At 39.4% G+C, this 21039-nt stretch overlaps 1 pseudogene; it reads left to right on the forward strand.

The window, feature by feature from the left end:
* The window catches only part of LOC148020522 (mitochondrial uncoupling protein 5-like), a 72302-nt pseudogene extending 51683 nt beyond the window's left edge, over positions 1-20619 (forward strand).
* The last annotated feature ends 420 nt before the right edge of the window (positions 20620-21039 follow it).

Consider the following 21039-nt stretch of genomic DNA (forward strand, 5'->3'; position numbering starts at 1 on the left):
ATCATTTCACCTCTCCAATTTAGGAAAGATATAGCATCGTATAAAAATCAATCTATGTTATCATTTCACCTCTCCAATTTAGCAAAGATATAGCATGAACTTATACCTTGCATTCACCTCGCTAATTTGTCATGGAAGGTATATTTACATATATATCTTGTGCATATCCTTTATGGACCCATGCAATTCTTTAAGAACTCATTGCATTTTTAGTACATCCATGATTTTTAGTACATCCATGGCTTACAGGTGTGTCTCACAATTTATCTAAACAATATAGGCATATAAGTGCTCATTCCAACACATCTCATAGCTAGATGATATCTATGTATTGTTTTACTTGCATTCATGATAATGTGTAGCCTTCTTTAATAGGATGTGGATAAGCTCATAGTGAATCCATAAATACAATGTTGTAAGAGCATACATATCAACATACAATTGTGTGTGTTATGAATACCATGGACAACCTCAATAACCTTGAGGATTTAAAGTTGTTACTCTTATGTTACTATATGATGTAAAATAGTGGTTAAACATACAGTTACCATGACAGAAGGATGCTTAAGTAATACATTAACTTTCTTTGTGCGACTTCTACATACTATGGGTGTACTATTTATTTGCGCTAAAGATATTTAAGGAGTGATTAAGATGTCACTACTATAAGAAGTCTTTTATTGTATAAATTAGGTGAATTATAGAGGTCACATAAATCAATTATTTCCAATTAGCTCTTTTGATACAGTTCAATTAACACTTCTAGAGTAGCATTCCTTGCTAATCGATGTTTCCCTTGAAGAACATGTGTAGTCAATATAACTTTTGTAAGATTGTCTTTTGACATTACTATATAACTTCATAAAGTTGTATACTCCTACTTGTTTTCTCTAGATACTGCTCATGAGTTATTTAATTGCCATATAATTTCCTCTATAGGAGTCTATAAATCTTGAACCTTGGATAACATTTGAAGGTCTTTTTTCTTTATGGGACTATCTCTGGTGGATTCCTAGTAAAACTGACTAAGGTTCCTATTGACATAAGTTACATGGAGGATTGCCTTAATAAAAATCATTTTCATTTTAGTTGGTTGTTTCATGATGAGAAGTATTCATCTTCTCTTTATTACATATGAATAGGTATATGTTTCAACTAAGTTATCCTTATAAACTTTGTAGTAATTTGAGCTTAGCATCAACATTGGGCGCGCTTATGCCTGCCAATGGTTATTGCATTCATGAAGCTTAACATGGATCTATTGTATAGTCACTACAAGATATAGGCCTTATACCGATGTTAAAAGCGACGAAAATGTAAATAATAAAATTTGCCCCCGTCGTCGCAAAAAGCATCGTTATTGGCGACACCATAGAACAGTCGGTATTAGCATCGTTATTTGAGTCAGTATCAGCACTGATACCGACGCCAATAACGACGCTGATACTGACACTTTGCGATGCTAATAATGACGCCAATAACGACACGTGCAGTAAATTTGTGACACTAATAGCGACGGTAATAGGGAAAGAAAAACTTTTGTGGCAGGGCAGCTATGTGCTTTATTTGGGCCATACAAAATAGTTTCTGCACTGTGTACAATGCTCGTGTAAACAAAAACGAAATATACTGAAATCATAACAATGATACATGAAATAAATACATAATCGCATAATGAAAGCGACTGGTACAATCATGACAAGATATCACTACTATATAGAAAATGTCTACACAGATCAGGCGACCAAAAAAGAAAGATGTGTGAGCTCCAGGGATCCAAGCGCAAGCTACATATCCTCGCCATCTGAAAGCTCGTCCCGTCGCAAAGGAGCATCGAACGGACTCTGCAAAAAAAGAAACAACAACACATCAGTTCACCATACAATAATGCATTCTAATTAAACATGGTAACTACGGTGGACAAGAAAGATGAGTGACTTACAGGGCCGCCGCGTCTATACAATCGGTTTATCAATGCAGTGAGACCGTGCCTCTCTACATATCGGGTCTCAAGGCCAGTCGGATCGTGATTTGTATTCGAGTGCTGCCAAGAAAACAAAATACTAACTATTAGAAACATGATTGTCAGTACAAATGATATTGCAAAAAAATAAGCAAGAAAAACTTACAAAGTCCTCCAGATATGTCATGTGGCCTCCACTCCCAAGATGATGGACCACTCCGGCCTCTAGTCATGCCCTTGCCACCTCGTGCTGCTGACTCCAATGTCCTGGAGAATCTGTAGCCTCCTCCCTCAGTCGGCACCAGTCATCCATGTCTAGCCACTCGGGCTTTGCAGCCCCACTCTTGAGTGCCTTGTGTGCGTTCGATCGTCTGTGTGACATATATGCACACATGCAGTCCATCATCCAGCCCGTAGAAAATCTATCTGCTGAGGCTGGAACTAGAAACTCCTCATGCAAGGATGCTACTATGTAGTCCTTGCTCCCCTCCGGTATGTTTTTCCAATGATCTAAGACGTAGTGCCGAAAAACTTGTTGGCACAATTCTCTCATGCGAGCCATCACCCTCCTCCCCTCATCATTCATGATGATGGCTCCTGACCTATCATGGATAAGATAGGCATATCCCCCTAGGGTATGCCTAAGATGGGTCCTCTCCCACTTGCGTCCATGCTCCTGGACATATCCAGGAGACCCCTGTGCATCCAGTGTACCGATCGGGGTAATATCTATTGGAGTGGTACCCATAGGGGTGCCACCTGCAGACGGCTGAGTAAAAGCCAGAGTAACTGGAGTAGACATCCCCATAGGTGTGACAAATCCTGGAGGTGATGCAACTCCAGCAGAACGATGAGACGGAGACACGGCATCCGTGCCTCCACAACATCCACTTGAGCCACGCTCCCTGGAACTTCCACGAGAGCGAGAAGTCGCACCTATATCCCGTGCTGACCGCGGGCTCACTGCCTCATTATCTCTACAGCATGCCCTTGACCTTGAAGCACTCCCTCCCTCTAGCCCAAGTTTGGAGCGTTGACCTCGTCTGCTCGAAGTTGAAGCATCCGATCGCGCTGAAGTAGATCTAGCAGAGCGGCCTGACAATGTCCGAGACAGCTCCTCCTCTGCCATGTCTCTGAATCTCGTGATCTGATCTGGAGACATGTGCGTGAAGATATCTTGCAACTCCTCATCACTCATCCCTCGACTCATCCTGAAAATGTCACCTGCACAGATGAAAAATGATGTTAGCATAATCAATTTAAATCATATAAAGCACAGTAATATAAATCCTTTAAAAATGATCTCACTTAAAATGCATATCTTATGTACCTTTATAAGCGATTAGTCAATGAATTGAGTAAGTGGATGCTCCAAGTATGAAGTATCCTATGGTCCCATGTCAATCTCGTGACACAACTCTGCATACACTGAAAGGTCGATAGACATGTCACCACAAAAGGATGAGTCCACCTCGTTCTCAAAGAATTCTTGGAGCTCCTGTATTTCTATCATTGTTAGCCGATGCTGGCTCCAAGCTTTCGGTGGCCTCCACCCCTTGCAATATCGACCCCTCTATTTGCATATTGTCCTCATCTATGCTCGGAACATCGCTTTGATCATATACTCTCACACTTCAGGGAGCTGAAGGTATAACATACCACCATCAAGGTTGTCCAAGGTTTGAATAGAAGATTACCTATTCACAAATACGTACAAGAGAGATTAAACTATTGTGACATGTACCATGTCGTAATACAATTAACAAACAAATGAGTTCATGCACATGTTCACAATGGGCCGGCAACACAAAGGTGTCGCGCAAATCTGTCCATTTTTTTTCGGAATCTATTTCGAGAAATCTAGATGGACCTCGTCGAATTGTTGCTCCAGCTCCTTCAAGTACCAATTTGAACCAGTGCACATTGAATAGTATCATGGAGAAGCTACAGTAATCCATCGTAACAATACTTTGCAAGTTTCCAAAATACTCCATCTCATCTATAACCGTGTTTGGATCCGTTGCTCATCGCCAGCTCTCCTGCTTTGCCATGATACCACAGTCCATTGTGGAGTGCATTTTGTCAATATGCTTCATGCGAAAATGCCATCCGCGCGACCACGTTGCACTATATATTTTGTATTGTACATTGAAACACTCAAATTAGTTGTCGCATATAAAATATAGATATGACAAATCCTAAACACCTCATCACCTTTGGACTATATCCCCTCGAGAATTCCCACTCCTCCATTGAGACCTCTGCCCCTTCGCGAGACACTATGGTCAAAGCTCCATGTAACCATCGCGTTGACATGAACCGCGGCATCTCCTCCATGCCCTCGGGATATGGAATCGGTTGATGATGCATACTACGTCGAAATTCAGATCGCGCTTCCTCTCGATCTTGCCTAGCGATCTGGTACTTGGCGAGCCACGTCTCCATAGAGGCATGGTGCAACATACAAAAGCGATTCACCTTCTCCTCCATTGCAGCATCCATTCATTTTTCTACCCCATTTCCAACCACCACATCTCCGATCATTCTATCATCGTCCTTTAGCGACCATAGTATTTTATTGTCCGGATCCACCGTTGGTAGTCATTGTGAAATATGCACTAGCACCTTAGACACTAACCAACCTTCAGCCATGCTACCTTCTGGCCGAGCTTGTTGTCGCACAAAGCCTTTTAGGGTTTTCATGAAGCACTCCAAGAAGAACATCCATCGCGTATGGATAGGTCCAGCAATCTCCACTTCATCTACAAGATGCACAAGAAGGTGGATTTGTGTCATGAGCATGCTGGTATGCAGGTATTTCTCAAAGAGATAGACTGTCTCCACTGCTCCCCGCCTCGCAGATTCAAGAGAGGATGTTCTAATCTCCTTCTGTGAGATCCATTGCACCAAAGTCGACAACCTGTAAATGGCCCCACGTATTTCTGGAGTAAGGTATCCTGCAATCGTGATTGGCAGTACAAACTGCCACAAATGAGAAAGCATTATGAACAACAGCTACACTCCAAATAGCAAAATGTGCACGCCAATTACAATCCATTCGTAGTACAAACCTGACATATCTTATGCCAGTCATGGGATTTTAGCCCTGATAATTGGTCGTCTTTAGAAAACGCAGACCTGAGAGAACGCATCATACTTGTCGGAGTGCCGATAGAATTGACTACTTGCTTCAACCAGACATGTTCCAACACAACAACCCAATGAATACAAGCTTGAACGAGATAAAATATAGATATTACCAACGAGAATAGAAGCCTATTTACTTAAGCACTCTTTGAATCCCAGAAAGTCATGCATCATCCACATGAGAATGGCTCGAATATTGGCGGACCATTGAGCATCACGCTTGCTCATATCTTGCACGGTTACCCCCTCCTCCCACAAAATCTTAAGCTCATCGACTAATGGACGAAGATACACGTCCATATTTTTGACTTTGTAGCGGCCGGGGACGAGTAAGCTAAGGATGAGATGTCATTTCTTCATAGAAAGCCATGGAGGGATATTGTAGTTGACAAGGACTATAGGCCACACACTGTAAGAAGTTGAGCGCAGACCGAATGGGTTCACACCATCCATTGCAAGATCAAGCCGAAGATTCCTTGGCTCTCGGGCAAAGCCTGGGAAGGTAGAGTCAATGTGGCTCCATGCGTGTGAATCCACTCATATTCGTTGAACTCCATCTATGGACCTATTCTGTGCATGCCACGTTGTCAAGCTTGCCATGCCGGATATACGAAAAGTGTGGTATATGCGGGGGATAAGCGGAAAGTGTCTGAGAACTTTTTGAGGGATGGTTTGCCCTTGCAAGTCTTGTCAATACCCATGAGCACCACACATTGGACATGTCTCCATATTCTCGTATTCTCCTCGAAACAATATGCAATCATTGATACATGCATGGATGTTGTTGTAGTCCATGCCAAGCTTTCGTAAAACATGTCGTGCATCATCACGAGACTCAGGTATGGTATTTGCAGGTGGTAATATATGATATTTCAATAACCTGAAAAAAATCATAAAACACCTTGAAAAAGCACAAATGTTTTTAATAATAGTGCCGAAAAGAAATCAACGAAGCAGATGTACAAGGTACTTGAACAACTCGGTCACACTCACATCACTCCACCCATATTTTTCTTACACACTTAAGAGTGCAAGCAGTGTCTTTAGGTGAGATACTCGGCACCCATCATATAATGGTATGGATGCTTCCTCTCTAAGAGGATTAGAAGTCTCGACATCCATGGAAATCAATGTATCGATCATTGCCTCCATCTCAGGCTCCAAGATTGTAGATAGGTATGGAAGGTTTCCTGTCTCCTCTGGCATTCATAGTATAGATTGGGTAGTGTCTTGCAAGTGGTGGACTGGCTCATGCACTCCATCCATCGCATGCCCACGAACTCTTCTAATTGGCCGCAAAGGGTGCACTCCTCCTTGGGATGAGACGTCACCTCCCTGGATAGAAAATTTGCCAGCCAAACCCAATCTTATTGTATATGGTATTCAATTAGCTTGCGAGTACAATGCATAATTGATATTAAATTTTCTTACCATTTGCTGCAAATCCGCAATCGCTTGATCAATGATCTCAGATTGAAACTCGTTGAATCGTCGTACGTGTTCTATAGACAATCGACGTTTTCATCTAATTGCCAGCTTGCATTGAGAGCAAGGACATGGGACACGCTAATTAAGATACGCCGCGTGATCTTGAACAACAAGACCTTCATCGTTTTCCATTTTGTCTATGTTACGACAAACAATTTATTTTTGTTATCATTCTTTTTTTCTTTCTTAAATTGTTCTCCTCTTCTTTTATCTCTCTCTCTCTTTTTCTTTCTTCTCAATTGTTCTCCTCTCCTTGCATCTCTCTCTTTTTCTATGTTACGACTATGACCATGACCACGACCACGACTATGACTACGACTATGACCACGACCATGACCATGACCATGACCATGACCATGACCATGACCATGAAAATGACCACGACCACAACCATGACTACGACTACGACTATGACTATGATGACCAAGGCCACGGCCACGACCACGACCACGACCCCGACCACGACCATGACCACGACCACGACTACGATTACGACCACGACCATGACCATGACCATGACTACGACCATGACTATGTCTACGACTATGACTACGACTATGACGACCACGACCATGACCACGACCACAACCACGACCACGACAACCACGAGTACGACTACGACCATGACCACAACCACGATCACGATCACGACCATGACCACGACCACCACGAGTACGACTATGACTACGACTACGACCACGACTACGACCACGACCACGACCACGACCACGACTACAACTACGACTACGACTACTTATATAGAGATAAAGAGAGAGACAAGAGTTAGGGAGAGAGTAAAGTTAGAGAAGAAGAGGAGAGAAGTGAGAGAGGTAGAAATAGGAAGAGAGATAGAGAGAGAAAAGAGATAGGGGGAGATAGAAGGATTTAGGGAGAGTATCGGAAGAGAGAAAGAGAGAAGATTGAGGGAGAGATAAGGATTGAGAGAAGAGAGAGGAGAAAGAGAGAGAGATCTGACTAGAGCATTTAATATCCATAGTCAACACACCATGGAAAACACAAGCACAAATTGACATTGAATTATGGCAAGAAAATCCACCACAAAAAAATAGTTATAATACTCAAGATAGGATTTCAAAGTCTTACTAATTTCAATCGGTCATGGATACCATACTATGGGTAGGTTGCACTCACTAAGAATAGAATTGGCGATTCACCTCATCTTCTCTCCATCATCAATAGAAATCTCATTTACCATTTACAACTCACCCACCTTCTCTCCACATTATTGCACACTACAATATCTATGAGGGCATGAGATTGGGATCTCCACAGATACCAAAGCATGATCTCTAGCTTGATGGTTGCATATATACTACTACTACTCATGGAATAAACCTTAAAATAGCTATTATGCTCAAATATATACTTGTTAGAGCAGAAATTTGTTCCTAAGGCTATTCTAAGGAAGAAAGAGAGTTAATGATAAAAGAGTGTCCTTCCTTGCAAGTGATTTTATATTATATTTTTTAATTAAAATTGATAGTTGAAGATGAGTTTCCTAAGAGATCTTGTGGTGATGTTGTTTTAGTATTGCGAAGCATATGAATGATGCTGTTTTAGTTTTTCTATTTGTCTTTTTAAGAAGAGATTAATTTTTATGGAATATCCAAAGTTATTTTTGGATTTACATTATGAAAAATGAATGTTTTTCTAACTAATAGGATGTTTGCCTTCGTTGTATACTTGCGTGGTGGAGGCTAGGACAAGCCCCATGTATGAGAGGTCTCTTTGTAGGAAGAACATTATGCTAGGAGACGCAAGTGTGCTAGGGTTCTCTAGCCATATATCCCTTAGGTTTGTTGAGGATCAGCCTAGCCCCTATGAGCCTACAATGAGCTTATTATAAGGTCTTATTTCCTTTTCTCTTTTCCTCTCCCTCTCTCATTTCCTCTCCCTCCCTCACCCTCACCCTCTCTTTCTCTCTTTCCCTATTAGGTTTAATGATTTTTCTCTCTCCTCTCCCTCTCTCATTTCCTTTTCTCTCTTCCTCTCCCTCTCTCATTTCCTCTCCCTCCCTCGCCCTCTCTTTCTCTTTCCCTATTATGTTTAACATCTCATTCTCTCATTTTTTCTCTCTCCTCTCTCTCTCTCTCTCATTTCCTCTCCCTCCCTCTCCCTTTCCCATTTCCTCCCACTCTCCCTCTCCCTCTCTTTCTCTCTCTCTCTCTCTCTCCCTCCCTCTCCCTCTCCCTCTCCCTCTCCCTCTCTCTCATTTTCCTATTATGTTTAATGTCTCCCTCCCTCTCCCTCTCCCTCTCCCTCTCCCTCTCTTATTTCCTCTCCCTCTCTCATTTCCCTATTATGTTTAATGTCTCCCTCTCCCTCTCCCTCCCCTCTCCCTCCATTTCCTCCCCCTCTCCCTCTCCCTCTCCCTCTCTTTCTCTCTCTCTCTCTCTCCCTCCCTCTCTCTCTCCCTCTCCCTCTCTCATTTCTTCCCCCTCCCTCTCCCATTTCCTCCCTCTCCCTCTCCCTCTCTCATTTCCTCTCCCTCCCTCTCCCTCTCCCTCTCTTTCTCTCTCATTTCCTCTTCCTCTCTCAATATACACAAATTATACAAAAAACAAGTAAAAGAGAGAGAGAATGCACTCACCATAAAGACTCGAAGAAGGGTTTGGCGGCTCCTCTTCGCGACGGTGGCTCCTCTTTGCCCTCCGTACATCTCCTCCTCTTCTTCACGAACGGCGGCAGCGGCGGTGGTGGCAGCAGTGGCAGCGAGAAGCCTTCTTTCTCTCTTTCTCTCCCTCTCTCTCTCGCTCTCTTTCATGAATGCGTGAAATGTAACGCGCTCGAGTTTCGGCCTGCATTTTTTTACTCTGGGTATCGTCGCTATTTGCGTCGCTAATCAGCATCGCTATGGCCTAATATCCTTGTGGCGAGTTTTGATATAGTAATATTTTATTTTTTAGGTAGAAATATTGATGTAGTCCTTAGGGTTTAATTTTTACTAGTGACTTTGTAGGTACAATTGGGATGACAATCGAATCCCATGATGTCACTTGCAATTCACATTAGATGGTAAGGTTCTTACCTTCATCTTTTGTATGGATATAGGTAATAGCTAAACCCTTCACCCACACAGGCATGGAAAGACTACTTTTAGAGACTATCACTGATGGAATGCAACAATTTGGTATACTTATAATTATTTCAATAAAAAATTATTCTTTATCTAGATCATACACAAAGGGACTTTGTGAAATTGAAATTCTCATATATTTTAGATCAATTTTTAGATTTATTTTTTCTCCATTTTTAGTTTAAATAGCATTAGATGTGTTTGATTTACTATTCATTAAGAAATCTATGTTCAATTTAATTGTATAATTTATGTTTGAATTATGATTATACTTTCTCATAAGAATTTAGAGGTATTCATAATTGTATTTAATCTATTTTTTGGACTATTTATTGAATATGGAATTATTTATTTAAGTAACTTATTATTTTTTCAATAATCTATATGATTCAATTTTTTTTGAAGGAAAATGTTACCTAAACACATACACATTTTCCATCCCTATTAACCCTTGGCCGGCACATTAGTATCATATAGATAATTGAATCAATTATATCAACATACGTAAACCCCAATAATCTAGCTTTTCTACTAACCAATCGGTTTTTGTAAAAGCTATGATCCTTTATTAGAAATGCTACTCTTATATTTATATAAATAACCCTAAGTTCTAGCTTCACATTAACCAAAAGGTTCTTGTGGATGTTATGGGTCTTCTAGATCCTAATGTTTTGAAGGGTTATTATTATTATATATGTTTTGGATTATTGCTTTACTCTAATGTTGGTCTCCTCTTATCTCATAATTTGCAAGTATATTGAAGGAAAATTCACCATAAATTTCTTGGCCATATGACAAGGTATTTCTAATCCTATACCCTTTCATATAACTATTGGATTTACTGTGCTATATGATATAACACATTGACACATTGAACATAAGGATACACATTTTCATCTACATATGATGCACTCTTAATGTATCTTTGATACCTCACTTTGATTGATGAAAAATGGTACTGCATTTATTTTTGGTGGGGAATAGGACCACTTGGTGGTGCTACATTATCAAATTTTATAGTCATTCCATTTCTTTGTTTTAACTCCCTACGAGTACGAACTATCACTGCCCTATGTAGCCTCCCTAGCTAATTTATCCATGTCATTCCAATGAGAAGAAGATGGTCTTGTGTATAGCTAAAAAGGATTTTCATTTAGTTTTTCTTTCAATTCCTAACTATTTTGCACCGGATTCCTCGCATCCATCCACTCTGGACTCTATTGGGATCGACCATATCGATATATTTGATCTGTAAATATTGTCATTGCCGGGTCACAGGTAGATAAAAAAGAGACTCGTTTCTATTACTTCACTTAAATATTATGGCCAATCGGTTAAGCCAACCACTCTACTCCTGAGCTATCAAGGAAAATGACGTGGGTCTCATCCCATACATGTTGAAACCAGCATAGGCATTGCCATCGGATTTACAATCCGTCTCCATTAACCACTCGAGCATCGACCCATGTTTCTTCCTTTCCCCCCACCCATTGATCAAGAAAAATAATTTTGTATTACTTTTTTGTTAAAATAGATTTAATGTATATTAGTGGTAGGTACAAAAACTTGTGGTTATTTTCTACAAATTGCTCTACTTAGCCATTTTTTGGATGCTAAACATAAATAGAGGGAACTAAAATGTGAAACAGTGGGCCAAAAATGCTTGGAAGATGCTAGAACAAAGAGTAGTGTCATTCTGAGGTGCTATTTTACGTACTCATGTAGATCTTATCAATGTCCATCATGAATAGATTGTGAGTTAACTTGCCCATTAGTATTGATTTAAGGTTCTTTCATGGAGAAAGAAGCTCATTAGCTATGTTTGCATGCCACACGAGTATCTATGCTAAACTTATGGGCAAGGCGTAGGCACCTAATATGTGGGCAGCTTACCACTCTCCTTCCTTCTAGAAGTACGTATTTTAGCTGCACAGATACATCACCAGTCACAAAGAACTTCCTCTATCTCCCCCCTAGCTTGTATTTTTCCTTTCGTATCCAAAATCCTACAATGATCACTATGGACTCTATCAACAATTTCGTAAATTGGAATTTAAAAAAATTGGATGCTTCTTATAGTTGTAGAAGAGTATTGTAAATCTCTCTCCATATCCTTGGGAATCATCCATTTATAGATTTGTGAGGGGAGCCTTTGGGGGTAAGTGGTCCTCCTTGGATCGCCTGGATCCCATGGGTGAATAGAAAGTTGAATCCCCATAGGATTTCGCAAGCGGGACTGCATCATTTCTCATAATCAAGAAATTATGCCTTCGTGCCAAAGAAGCAAACAATTTTTCCCTTTTGAATAGTTGCTAGATAAACCCAAAGAGAGTCTGGAATACGGTATTCTAGGAAATTCCAATAATGTGGTTGTTTGATACACCCAAAGAGATTGATGCTAGTGCATGAAACAATCATAGCTACCTCAATGGAACTCTTTGAAATTGAAGTAGATGAATAAATTAGAAGTTATCATTCGACAATTAATATCAAAGGTGGTATTGTTAGAAGAAAAAATAACTACTTTCTGTTTATTCAAGAGACTCATAAAATCTTGGGGTAATGACTGTTTTGGAAAATATGCTCTTTATTGCCAATGAGATAATTCTATGACATGGGTTGTATTTATAAGCATTAGCCTAATACAAACCTACCTTTGGACAAGGTAATGCTACATTAAATGAACATACTTGTAGCCCACTGCCTTTCTACATATTGTCATTTACTGTTGAGAATTATGCAATCAAACCCATGTGACAGCCTCTTTGTATGGAGCAATAGGGCAAGACTCAAATAGTTTACTAGAGAGGATGCCTAAAATACAAAATGCCTAAATCCCATAAACACAATGGAGAAAAAGGGAACCATCATGAGCCTATAAAGTGATGTACCTTCTTATCATTCAATGATGGAATATAACTATACTTTGTCCTTTCAGTCATAGTTACTATCGTACTCAAGATTGTGTTTATAAGTCCAAGCTTCCATCTTGGAACCTAATTCACTTGAGTAATAGTTGGTCTCTTCAGTCTATGTAATCATGAACATTGTCTTTGTGTTCCATCCGCCATAGCCATACTCTACATCCATGCATTTCAACATGGTATGAAAGGCATGGTGAGCATGGCTAAGCTCAACTCATCTCCACACTCTCAGTCTATCTCTATCTCAGTCCAACTCAGTGGTAGCTCATGACTTCATCTTCATCTTCCACCTTGTGGAAGACATAGCCACAGCCTGCACCCTCACATTGGAACTCCTGGATCTCTCAAAGTAAGCCATATCAACTCACAATTTCTTCTGTGGATCTCTTCATCACTTCAGGGTGCTCCTCCCTGGTACATCAAAGTATGACATTGAGCCTCCCTAACTCCAACATTGCGTGGATTTCCAATCGTTGTCTGAAGTGCACCTGTTGATGGTCGTACTGCTGAATCTATGCTTGCATGATGCGATTTACCCTGTGCATATAGCGCATTTCAAGCCCACCACATGATCTTCCTCTTGAAAAATTGTGAGCCCAAATGCTTCATTGTAGCTGTTGCAATCAAGACAAAAAACCAGTCGCCTTCTACAAACCCTAAAGGGCAGCCATAGCTTTTGAGCTCAAGCTCATAAAACTCTTCAATTTCTCACTCCTTTGGGCTCAACCACCCTCTGCAATTCTAATTCACTCTGATCTACTCAGTTTCCAATTCAAATCAACAAGGGGAGCAAGAAATCAAACTCAATTTCAACATCAAGCTTATATTTTACTCTAATCTCTTACTTCCTTCAGTCAAGGCCACTCTAATCTATTATAACACTCTTTCTAAGATGAATCCTAGCTCAGTTTCTAGCAAGCATTCAACTGATTTACTAGCAAGGAGGGGAGTCAAGTGACAAGACAAGCATCAAAGACTTGACATCTTGTTCTTCACAGCTAGTATCTCTTGATACTAACCTAGTGCTTTTTGGCACTTGTGTTTTTTAACACATTCAAGATCATCTGGGTTGCTAGTTATCCTCAGTCATTTGAAGTTGATTTCCTATCACGGAATGCCAAGCATGGAGAATTCTAAATGGATGCTTCTCATGAAGAGTAACATGATTCATGCTGCTCATCTATACTATATGGAAGAATTCTTTGTTCCACTTGTAGGGATGGATAGATTTACTTCTTCTAAAGTGCAATCAATGATCTTATTTGAAGATTTTGCAAACATTCCAATTGCCTTGGTCATTATATAAAAAACAAAGATTGTGACCTCTTTGCTTGAGGGGGACATGGACATGAAGATTAATGCAAGCAAAGTCAATAAAGAAGAAGACCAAAAAGATCATAAAGAAGAATACAAAGTCATAATGAAGAAGAAGACCAGAAAGACCATAATGAAGAATAATACCAGACAGACTAGAAAGAAAAAGACCAAGAAAAAGAGGACCATGAAGACAAAAAGAGCATCAAAGAAAGTAAAATGGACTACATCAAAGAAGAAGACAAAGAAAAGAAGATCTATTATGCCTACCATGACATGCCTGATGAAGAAAACCACAAGGGCCTGTTGGTCCTTGTCTCTACTTTTCACTAGAAATTCCATTAATGCTCCTATCATATGCCTTGTAAAACTCCTCATGTAAATAGCCTCTACACACTTAGTGAGGCCTTGTAACAATCCGTGGATGTTAGCCATGTTTTTTGGTACCCATACTTAGCCTTTTTCTATGACAACATCTGGTGTTTACCATGTTTGTGGCATACCCATTCTTAGCAAGGTTCTACTCATGACAACCTCTGTACACTTAGTGCCTTTTTCACGGTTGTGATTGAGGAGGGGTGTTGAGAATTATGCAATCACACCCATGTGATAGCCTCTTTGTATGGAGCAATAGGGGAAGACTCAAATAGTTTACTAGAGAGGATGCCTGAAATACAAAATGCCTAAATCCCATAAACACAATGGAGAAAAAGGGAACCATCATGAGCCTATAAAGTGATGTACCTTCTTATCATTCAATGATGGAATATAACTGTACTTTGTCCTTTCAATCATAGTTAGTGTCATACTCAAGATTGTGTTTATGAGTCCAAGCTTCCATCTTGGAACCTAATTCACTTGAGTAACAGTTGATCTCTTTAGTCTATGTCATAATGAACATTGTCTTTGTGTTCCATCTGCCCTAGCCATGCTCTAGATCCATGCATTTCAACATTTACTTGGAGACATTAGAGATAAGTTAGGGATATTTGAAAAATTATTAGTTGATTTTGAAGGTCATGTGAACAAGACCCGATCACAAGCCATTTATGAGGTTTCTTAGGTTATTGAAGCTCCTTTTAATTTATGGGATGCATTACCTACAACACAATGTGCATAGTACAAGGCATATAAAGACTTCATACTTAGTGATGTAGAAGTCCAATGTCTTGTTCTACATCCAAAGACTTGGTATACTAAAAAATGGATAGGCTGAACACATATCTCCTTTGGGAATCCTTGATGCATGATCCAACCTACAAGAAAGTTTCTTATTACGTCTCCATTAATCAAGTTCTCTCTATCACTCCTTGCACAAGGAACTCTAAATCATTTGCTATGTAGCGAAATTAATCCAAACTACTAAATTCCTCCTATTTCCTAGCTATAACTAGCAAAATTGCGCCCCAAAAATTTTACTACATATAACTCAACAGAATCATGCATATAACTAGTAAACCTATTGCTTTTCCTATATAATTATTCTATTTTGTATAGTAAAATGCAATCTTCTTGATAGATAGACCCATTTTCCATACAATGAGGCCTTTGCAACTAGGAATTGCATTAATTGTCTATATAAAAACTAGCTAAGTGTAGCAGAATTCTAATAAAACATTTGGATCATTTTATGGCAAACCACCATGTGAGATTATGACTAGTTTTACAATGTGCAATACATACCCACATGAGCAAAACACCATTTGAGATTACAATGAAGCCTTTGCAATTAGGAATTGCATTAATTATCTATATAAAAACTAGCTAAGTGTAGCAGAATTCTAATAAAACATTTGGATCATTTTATGGCAAACCAACATGTGAGATTATGACTAGGTTTACAATGCGTAATACATACCCACATGAGAAAACACTGCAAGGCTAGTTACACACTAGGCAAATGCCCTTTCTTGGTGTCAAAGCAGTCTGCACTTTTGTTTACACACTAGGCACAGATCAATATTTCAAAAAGGTGTGTTTGGATGACTAATAAGAGCTTGGGACTTGCATCTCATAGTAGAGCCCCAAGAGGAACACCAAGATAATAGGGATCTTACTTTAAGAAAATCTATCTTGTATCATAAACAAGCATATTTTTCATATTTTATGTGACCACAACAAGAAAAACAATACCAATATTCTTAAATCTTCATGTGGCTTCATATAATAAATCTCCCATGGATTTATCACAAAAAAAATTCAATATATTCTTCATTTTCTTCATCAAAAGAACAAGAGGAAACAAAGTAATGCTCCACTTTAAATGGAAATAAACACATAGTATTCATCTTCAATATCTTCATAGTCTCTCTCAATCTCTCACTTGTAGATACATTATTTTGCATAGCTTTGGCTATCTTTCACACACACACTCTCTCTCATATATGCTCTCTCTCAATAGTACAATGGAATAATGAAGAATAATCATCCGTAAACCCTCTTTAGTCATGGATACCCCTCCCATGAGGTATGTCTGATATAAAAGGTCACTAGAGCCACTACAATGTCCTTTCGTAGCTCAATAGTGTCATTCTCACTTTAGTCTTTACTTGAGTCTTCAATAGCCACTTCTTCCACTTCTTTGAGCTATTTTGAACTTGTATTCATCTCTTCCCAAGATTACAAAACTTTCCCAAGCTACACATCCATCCCACATAACACTTACAAAGGCATACAACACAGAAATAGAATAGAGACAAAGGCTCTACAGAAGCTCAATAGAGGGTCTACATTGCCATATAGAAGGTCATTAGAAAGCCTTTAGCTCAACTAAAACCATTCAAAGCCATCAAGAATCATTCAATAAGCTTCCAAACACTCTCAAACTCCATCAATTATCATTCCATCCTCTTATACATTAAGAAAATAGAACAAAAAAAAAGCTCAACAGACTCAATCAAAACCAATCACACACTATCAGAACATCAACAAAATATGTCAAACATCACATCTCCATTGAAAAACATCACGAGCTTCTAAAAATTAATCATATTTATCCGAAACTCTCTTAAACACTTCCAAAACAACTAATCAACATTCAAAATCAATAAAAAATCAACCATTCAGTCTTAAAAATAACAAAAATCATCCAAAAAATTAAGTCATTCCAGTAGTCAACATATCCCCACACTTAATCAAGGAGCATCCTCACGACCTTAGAAAAAGAGAATAAATGTTCAAAATATAGATTAGTTTGATCTTGCAAAGCATATTCAAGAAACACCATCCAAACATGACCCCAACTCATAACCTGCATCTAATAAAGAATTGCAAGGAAAGGAAAACACATTTATCCATTAACACAATTAGAAATAGAAAAGCATGACAAACTTTTAAAGGATATAAGAGATTCTGCATCTTGACTATCCATCCATCATCATCACCATGAATCTCCAAAAAGATATCTTCTTGAACAAGTTGAATATCCAACCACTACGATCCTATCACATAGACACTAAACACAAAATAACCATTTGAATGGTACCTCCAAAAGAAAGATATCTATGAATCATAAAAAATACATCCATGGGTATCAATGAAGATGATCCTACTTTAAAGCTTGGTGATTACGAAAACCATCCATAGATAGAGATTCATCTACAAAAGTCTTGGGAGGATTTTGGAAAAACTACAGGCAACACATCCTTTCCACTAATACAAGATATTGGCTAGGCAAACAAAGGACATGAAAGTACAATAAATCCAGTCATTGGGGATCAATATTCACATTCACATTCATGCACAACTTCAAGAGGATTAACAACCATGTCACCCACCTCACATAGTAGTGCTTCATTGAAAAAGGAAATGGTGCAATGTGAGGGGAAATGAAAAATTTAATTGAATGTTCATTTTATAAATTAATTAACAATGAGTGAACTTTTATTAGGTGATAAACCTTAATAAAAAAACGACGGTTCATTTTATCCATTAAAAAATTATTAAGTTTTACGGTGCTTAGGACTACATCTTGACTCAAGATCTCTAAATATAAGTTCATTTTTTACAAATTAATGTGTGTATAGCACTCTTTTTTAGTGTGTGCACTTGTGACAGCGGATTCATTTTATTAAAAATTAAAAATGTGTGTTTGACGCAAGAAGTACGTGCTACATGAGTGACTGGTTTATTTTAATTAATTAAAATATATGTTCATTAGTACGAATGTACATGGAAAATGTGGTCAACCGATTCCTTTTAATAATTAATTATGATGTTTAGTGTAAAAAAAAGAAGGAGACTCAAAATGAGGTACCTGGAGAAGGGTGTGAATGTAAATAAATCTAAATGCACACTCAACAATTGACGTAATGACGAGAAAAACTCAATTACAACACAATCCAAAAACCAATCCAACTAGCTAGAAAATGGATATCATAAGGAAAAAAAAACAAACAAAACACTGTGTCTAAAAATTTTCAATGTATTTAGGTGTTTTTGTTTTAGGTTTTTTAAATTAAAAAAACCTTCACTAAGAGATTGTATTTATTTATTTTCCCTTTTTATGTTGTTTTGGCATGGTTGCGTTTACTTTTTATTTTTCATTCATTTAAATTAGCAAAATATTGGCTGAAAACTGAACATGGAAATTCACTTTGTTTTCTAATAAGTTTTAGTAAATTTTTGGCTATTTTACTAGTTTTGAAAATATTTTTTCAAGAATTCACTCATTTGAGAAAATAGTTTCTATTCAAATAAATATTTTTCCATTTGTTTTGAAAGGTTTCAGCTTATGTCAATGTGCCATAATTATAAAATAATTTTTTAAAAATTTAGTAAAATTTTTTAAATATTTTTTATAATTTTGTAAGGATTTTATTGAGTTTTTACGAAAATTTAAAGTTTTTTGAATTTGTTTTATATTTTTCTATTTGGATTGGCAATTTTTCACTTGATGAAAAGTTATAAAAAATTTCAAAAAAAAAAAAGCGAGTAAGGGTGGGGGAAAATGGGCAGGGAAGGGGGAACATGCGTCGGGCAGGCGGGGAGGGAGGCAGAATAGAGGAGGTGGAGTAGGGGAGGAAGGCAGTGAAGAAGAAGGAAACCCCACTTGTGTGACGAGGGCGGTGCCTGGTGGACGATGGCCTTTTGCGGTGAATTGTGGGTGGTGACTTCGTAGATGACGGCCAATGCGGCGGTAGGGATGACGATGGCCACGTCAATGCGGCCTATTATAGGTGTTGAGCATAGGAGGTGGCAGCAGCGTTGAACACTGCAGCGATGGCAGTGCAATGGGAGCGGCGGCGACATGGGTTCTGCAACGGTGAGGGAGGAGAAGGAGAAGGGGGGAGGGGTAGAAGAAGAAGGGGGGGGGGGGGGAAAGCTCAGGGGAAAGGAAGGAGGTGGGGGAGGGGAAAAAGAAGGGGAGGAGAAGGAGGATATGGAAGGAGGGTAAGAAGAAGGGGCAAGAGAGGAGGATATGGAGGGAGGAGGATGAAGGATGGAGGAGGAGGAGGAGGATATGGGAGGAGGGTAAGAAGAAGGGGCAAGAGAGGAGGATATGGAGGGAGGAGGATGGAGGAGGGGTATGAGAAGCAATGGAGAACGCAGGGGAGAGAGAGAGAGAGAGAGAGAGAGAGAGAGAGAGTGTGTGTGTGTGTGTGAGTGAGTGAGAGGTAGGAGAAGGAAGGGAGAATGCGGGGGGAGAGAGAGAGAGAGAGGAGGGGAGGGTCAGGGTCAAGGTGACGGTTGGGGGAGAGAGAGGGATTTAAATTACTATTATTATTATTAGTTTGTTTTTTATTTTTTAAATATTGAAAAGCACGTCTCCCCCATTTTGCGTACAAACACGGGCAGAGGGTAAAAAAATTTGCACTAATGTAAATGGCTGGGGGTGGGTAAGAATCTGGGCGACAAAATGCCACAATGCGAAGACTTGGCATGCATATCGAGACAAAAACCTGGCCGTTTACGTGACATGCAGGGGGTGAAAATGTTGATAAATATGACATATACTAAGTCATATCCTATGGTTGTATGTATCTAAAGTACAAGCGTATGTAAAGTGTCATTAAGTTTGGGGTATCTATCTTTTGAGGATACCACTTGTGGTAGTTGACTTTTGGAGAAATAAAAAAAAGAATGATGCAGGAGAAGAAGATATGGAGCTCCTGACTTCTCATCCGATTTCTTTCATGGACTCCCTCCACTTCAGTTTTTATTATGGTATCAGAGCCTAAGTCTTTGTTGGAATGATGATCATGTGAATCGAGAGCCCTGCATTTAAGAGGATGGTATGCAGGCTTTTGTGAATGAAGAGGGGCCGTGTAAACCCATTGCGAGCTTGTGGAGGATGATAGTACTCGCATGCCGAATCAAAGCTCAAGAGAAAGGGCCCATTTTGGCGAGAGAGAGTTTGTGCAAGAATGCAGAGATGATATTGGGGGGCACATGGAGCTACTCATTATTCAACTCTTGTGGGGACATATGGTCTGTTGGTTGTATTTTTGCTGAATTGGATTGTAGGCAACTGCTTTTTCCTAGGGATTCTGAACTTGGCCGTGATGATGGCACACTAGTGGATAAATACTGCCGCTGAAATCGCCTATGGTCTGGAGAAGAAGCGAGGCGAGAAGAACATCCTTGTATTCGACTTGGGACTGAAGAAGTACAACAAGGACATCAGCAAGGACAACCGTGCTCTGGGAAGCTTCACAGAGAAGCTGAGAGAGCCAAGAGGGCTTTGAGTAACCAACACCAAGTCAGAGTGGAGATTGAGTCTCTCTTCGATGGCATTGACTTCTCGGAGCCCCTGATAAAGGCCAAGTTTGAGGAGCTCAACAATGATCTTTTCAGGAAGACGATGGGCCCTGTCAAGAAAGCCATGGATGATGCTGGACTACAGTAATCAGGGGATATGCTAAGCACGGATATTGCGATGAGGCTTTGAAATGTTTTGGGTGCATGAGACAAGGTCCTCGATGGATTCTTTGGGTGCATTAGACAAAGTGATGACACTAGAAAGGCGCCCTGCGTATGTGTCTTTGTTGCCTACTGATAAACATCTACAACAGTTAAAGTAGTTTGATTATAACTTGTTTGCCAATTTGCTGGAGCTAGATATGTGCTAGTTGCACCGGACACTACAATACCAGCTCTAGAACCAC

The sequence above is a fragment of the Lygodium microphyllum genome, chromosome 18 (assembly GCF_053477565.2).
Source record: "Lygodium microphyllum isolate KBCC chromosome 18, Lygodium_microphyllum_v1.1.10, whole genome shotgun sequence".
Lineage (NCBI taxonomy): Eukaryota > Viridiplantae > Streptophyta > Polypodiopsida > Schizaeales > Lygodiaceae > Lygodium > Lygodium microphyllum.